Source organism: Ahaetulla prasina, chromosome 6 (genome assembly GCF_028640845.1).
Source record: "Ahaetulla prasina isolate Xishuangbanna chromosome 6, ASM2864084v1, whole genome shotgun sequence".
NCBI classification, from domain to species: domain Eukaryota; kingdom Metazoa; phylum Chordata; class Lepidosauria; order Squamata; family Colubridae; genus Ahaetulla; species Ahaetulla prasina.
Genome location: NC_080544.1, coordinates 46,655,113 through 46,661,112, shown reverse-complemented (window position 1 = coordinate 46,661,112; position 6,000 = coordinate 46,655,113). Strand labels below are relative to the sequence as shown.

Genomic DNA, 6,000 nt, shown 5'->3' with positions numbered 1-6,000 from the left:
AGTTTTGGTGAGAATACCTTTGCTGCAACATATATTTACCCAATATTATGCATGGAAACTTTAAGTTTTGATGAGGAAATGACAGGAAGTTTTTAAGATGATGTTGGATAATCATTTTTCTGAAGTGGTGTGGGGTTTCCTGCCTAAGCAGGGGGTTGGACTAGAAGACCTTCAAGGTCCCTTCATCTTTGTTATTCCGTTAAAATGGGATATGCATGTACCCACACACACACCTTTATAGAACAACAGAAAAACAGAGTTTGAATGCACCTGGGCGGGGGGGGGTCTTCTAGTCCAATCCCCCCTGCTCATTTGTCTGAAACTCTCTACCATTTCAATCTCTTCTTAAAAACCTCCAGTATTGGAGCACCCACGACTTCTGGAGACAACTTGTTCCACTGATTAATTGTTCTGTCAGAAAATTTCTCAATTCTTGGTTAATTCTCTACTTGATTAGTTTCCATAGAAACATTAATAAAAATATTAATACTGTACCTTTATCCCACACCTCTGTATGTGTGTGTATTGTTCTCAACTTATATATAGATATTTATATTCCTATAAAAGTGTGTGTGTGGATACAGCAGAGAGAGAGAGAGTGTGTGAAAAACCAGAAATATACAGAGGGGAAAAAAATCATTAAAACTATGTGAGAGAAAAGGACACACCAGCACCTGAGCTAGCTCTGGAGCACATTGGTGCTAACCTGCAGAACCTGAAAAGATAGTGAGGCCTTTTCTTTGTAATGTTTTCCCATTCAAATAGCTGACAGCTCCTGTAGAGCAGTGACGTATTACAGCTTAGAGCTCCCGGGTCAGATTCCTTACCCTTCGGTGTTATCCAGTCCTGTGTTCTCAAACCTAAGCCAATTCACATTAATAGAACTCTTTCATGTGATCCAGGGGGAAAGGGATCCCATCACAGAGGAGTGAAAGGCAGTGAAGGACTTCTCTCTTTCTGTTTAAGGAAGACTCTCTTTTAGTTTAAGGAAGGAAGACTAGGTAAGTACATCTAAACCATACTTTTATAATTCCTGGACCACAGAAAGCTTGATGTATATTATCAACTCAAGTTTGCAGTGTTACCAAAAAAAACAAAAAACCCTTTGTCTTATGTTTTGTATTTCTGACTGAAACTTTCATTTTACAATCATTCTCAGACTATTAGTTTGCTAGCCCACCTGATGATCAAAGCAGAAAGTACTTTTTAATTTTTTTTAGCATATATAATTGGAGCAATGCTGCCATGTGTCATAAAGTCAAACAAGAATGTTATGGTAACATGAGTTATGCTAATGGGGTATGCTAAAGGGGTAGGATTATACCAGTCATTCTTTTTAACTTGTGAGAGACTTAAACATGTTATTTATTAACTTTCATTAACTTTCAGGAGTTTATTTGTTGGCTCTCAGTCTCATATAATATAATAATAATAATAATAATAATAATAATAATAATAATAATAATAATAATAATAATAATAATAATAATAATAATAATAATAATAATAGTAATAATAATAATAATAATAATAATAATAATAATAATAATAATAATAATAATAATAATAATAATAATAATATAAGAAAACATTTCCAACCCCAGTACTATGCTTGCTGTTTTTGATTTCCATCCATCAAAGTATGTGCTAGAAATATATGATTCTTTTTTCTTACCTTGAATACTTCTAAAAATAATACTGACACATTCCTGTAATCTCTATAGCTTTTCATCCCAATATTTAGAATGGAATGGAATGGAATGGAATAGAATAGAATAGAATAGAATAGAATAGAATAGAAATCTCATTATCTTGTTAATTTTGTTATGTTCTGTATTAATTGAAATAACCTCTGAAGTTTATTCAAATCAATTCAATGCAATATAGAATATTCAAACTACATTTTAAATCTTTGTATCATGCATGGAAGAAAATGATTACCCATACTTAGTGTGTTTCTCAACATTATCATAATTTTGTATTTGTTACAAATTTATATTTAACTTTCCTGCAAGGCATTAATTGGCTTGGTTACATAAGAAGGGCAGCCCTAATTTAGACAAAGGCCTATCTAGTTTAGCTTTCAGTTTCTCAAAGTCAATAGTAACATAGATTCAGTATTTCTCAACCTTAGTAATCATGGTTGGCTGGGGAAGTCTGGGGAAGTCCACACATCTTAAAGTTAATAAGTTTAAAAAACACTGACTCTGATAATAGTACAGATAGTTCTCAACCTACAACAGTTCATTTAGTGACTGTTCAAAGTTACAACAGCACTAAAAAAAAGGGACATATGACAATTTTTCACACTTATGACCGTTGCAGCATCCTCTTGGTCACATGATCAGAATTCCCTTGCAACTCATATTTATGTGGTTACTGTGTCCCTTGGTCATATGATCACCTTTTGTGGCCTTCTGACCAAAAAAAAAACATCAGTGGGGAAACAACTTTATTACTAACTTAACAATGGCAGTGATTCACTTAACAACTGTAGCAAGGTTGTAAAATGGGGAAAATTTATTTAACAAATGTCTCACTAAGCTATTAAGCTCAATTGTGGTTTTAAGTCAAAGTCTACCTGTAGTCTCCAGCAAGGCGACAGTTCTTTTTTGCTGTGGTTTGTCTACATCTTGATACCCTTTGTGAGCTTTACAAAAGAAAACACTATTAAAGGGAGACAAATAGCTATCAGCATTGATAAGTCATGTGGTAGAAAAGTATCTTCATCCAGTGTGAGCACATGGAATGAGTCACAAGGATCATGTTGCATGGAGACGTTTTTTTTCTATACCAGGGTTTCTCAACCTTGGGAATTTTAAGGGTTGAGCTGTATCCCACTGAAACGTTGAGTGGTGTGATGTGAAGGTGATAGAGTCCCTAACCCCAAAAGGGATGACCTTTAACCTTCTTTGTATCAGGTCATGACTTGTGGACTTCAATGCCCAGAATTCCCCAGCCATCCAGTTCCCAAGGTTGAGAAACCCGTTCTATACTTTTTTTTTTTACTTCCTTTTCATGGATGTTTTTAGTAAGAAAAAAGATGGGAAAACATTTGAAAAACACAGAAAATGATGAGGTTAGTTTATGAAATCACTAACTGCCTCCCTTATAACATATCATGAATGAGGCAAGGGGACTACAGAATAAAAACTCCAATTGGAAGCAACCTCTATTCTTTCAAATTGAAAACTTGAAATAATAAAAACCCATTAATAAATGATCTGTACATTTTCATGACTATAATACACTTTCTAATTGTTAGTTTTCATCTGGGTAAAGTACAAGACCCATTACTGATGTTTATTCAACTGACAGGTGTTAAATGATCCCTTTAAGTACTTAGACCTTTCTCATAATTTTTGAAACAATTTTATGTTTTGAAGCTAGATGAATTCCTAAGACACTGGAGTGCCATTTTGTGCACCTATTGTTGAGGGGGGGGGAAGAAAAGAAAAGCAAAATCTAAAAAAAACAATTGAACAAAAACATAAGGATTAAAAGGGTGACATATTTGCAAAAACCTGAATATATGACAATATTGGCTTAGCATAACATACATTCATCATACTTAATAACATCTGATGGTTCTTTTCCCACCATTTCATCCTATCACTATTAAATAAATTAGGCTAAGACACAATGAGAGAAAGCAGTTGTGTTTCATGAATTAGGAATTACTACTTGGACTCTTCCAGTCCCGTCCCACCCTAACTGTGATAGCAAACTACTGAGTTATATATATATATAAACACACATACACACACACCTCTCTCCATTTGGATGGCTGCATTATTGTCAAAACATGTCAGACATGGAAACTGCATTTTTAAAAAAATATTTGAAACCCAGGAGTGTAAACCTAGCAAACTGCAAAGGGAAATAGGAAAAATAACAGAAGGAATCCTACAATTCATATGAAGTTGTGTAAAAGGAGGGGAAATCAGCATGGACCTTATTTGTTGATTTTTTTTTCTAAAAATGCTTTGTAGATTATTTTCCATGTTTGTTTATATCATTATGCATTAGGAGCAGGAATTCAGTAGACTGAAACTTAAAATAGCATCTGAAATTTTAACTCTTAAATTGCATGAAAAGTTACAAGTGAGTTACAGTTCATATCTTAATCACTGCCTTTGCAAAAAGAGCACACACTAAAGATAGGAAGATAAAGAGCTAAAAATAACCTTTATTATGAATATCCCAGAAATATTCCAGTACATCAATAAAAGCTGCACTGAATTAACTAGAATTGCGATATATTTCAGTTCTTATACGCAAGAATTGTCTTAAAGTTTTGGAATAAAACAGACTGATTCAGTTACACTTTTCAAATTTAATTCTGTATAAAGCATTGGGATTGGGAATAGACAATTTTTCAAATTGCCCTTTGCAAGTATATAGTGTAATGTCTATGTACATTTTCAGTCATCCAGGTCATAATTGTCCCAAAGGTGCTTTTTCAAGAGGCAACTGGATTTTCTTGTTTTTCTTTGAAGTTTTTTTCCTTCTCATCCAAGAAGCTTCTTCAGCTTTGACTGGATGGTGGGGAATGGCCATTTTGTTGTCACATTAAACCAATGTACCAACAAAACATATGATAATTTTTTCTCTATCTTTTAATATTCCAACTGATTTTAAATTTATCAAAACTTCCTTGTTCCTAGTAAAGGAATAAAACGTGTAAAACTACTGAAACAAACAAAAAACTGTCCCATATATTATTTTAGAGGAGATAATTTATTGTAAAATTACTTCCTTTTTGAAAACAATTTTGAAAACATATTATCTAGATCATACTGAACATGTCAGTCTTCCCAGGCTGATCAGACAGGAAAGACAATCAGATATGCTAATTATACTTTATTATAATGCTACATTAACAGAACCTGCAAATCTGATAGTACAAATCTCCCACCATCTCTTTTACAGCCTGAGAAATTAAGGAAGTTCCTTTATGAATCTCTTTGTCTGTCCATTATGCAGCTGTAGGCTATGCTCTTTCTTATCCAATGATTTTCTAGGTAGCCTCTCTCTCTTTCTTCCCCCACCCCTGGTCATTCCCACATACAATTAACAAAACAAGAACTGATAAGGTGAAAAATGCGACAGAATGTTGCTAATATGAACACATTTTTGAATAGCATTAAATACTGTATGAGAAAATTCTGAATTTGCAATTAATAAGGCTCTTCAAGTTATGTTAGTACATAATCCAGATATGTGACATCTGCATACAAAAGTACTATTTAATATGTTACTGATGACTGCATAGTCTCGGGAAGTAGGTTCGCCATTGAACTTCTTTCCATATATTGTAATACAAAAAAATCCATTCAGGTCCCTTTTTTCTTCTTTTTTTGCATTTCCCTGTTCATGTTTGTATTTTTCCCCTTTCTCTTCTTACAGTATTGTTGTAAAGCAACAGAAACATGCCCAGTTTAGGATGAAGTAATAAAATCTATAGAAAAACTGTTTATTTCATTCGGCAATCTGCACACTTGAGTTATATAGCTTTGAAAGGAATATTTTAGGCATCAGGAACACTGCTTAGCAAATCTAAAGTAAACACATTCTTTGACTAATTAAATTTCTCATGATGGACAAGTTGGGACTTGACAAGTGCTTTTCCTAATTCAGATTCCAACTTGATCAAGGGCAAATGAAATGGAAGGTAAGATATTAGTCCTGTGTTTTCAGCAAGATTTAACACCCCACTTCAGGAATTTTGAAATCTAGCTGAAAACTGCATGTGCTCAGTTATTCCTACAACTATTTTGAACAAGTTGCTGCATAAAAACCACAGGGGGACCTTATATATTTTCACTTATTATTGCCAATAGTGAATGAATTCAGCTTTCAACAACGGAAAAGACCTGTGCAGGTATTGGATGCAAATGATACTAGAGCCAAATCTTGACTGGCTGTGCAAAATTAGGTATAGATGCAATAGATAGGAAAGGCTTTTCATTTTTTTTCCTTACATCTGATTATTGGACG

At 33.6% G+C, this 6,000-nt stretch overlaps 1 protein-coding gene across 1 annotated transcript in view; it reads left to right on the top strand.

Annotated features, from left to right (window-relative positions):
• Positions 1-925: 925 nt before the first annotated feature.
• Positions 926-6,000, top strand: part of TACC2 (transforming acidic coiled-coil containing protein 2) — a 184,259-nt gene continuing 179,184 nt past the window's right edge. The window contains exon 1 of the mRNA XM_058187263.1: positions 926-1,001. The gene's annotated coding sequence lies outside the window, so the exon portion shown is untranslated. The remainder of the gene's footprint in view (positions 1,002-6,000) is intronic.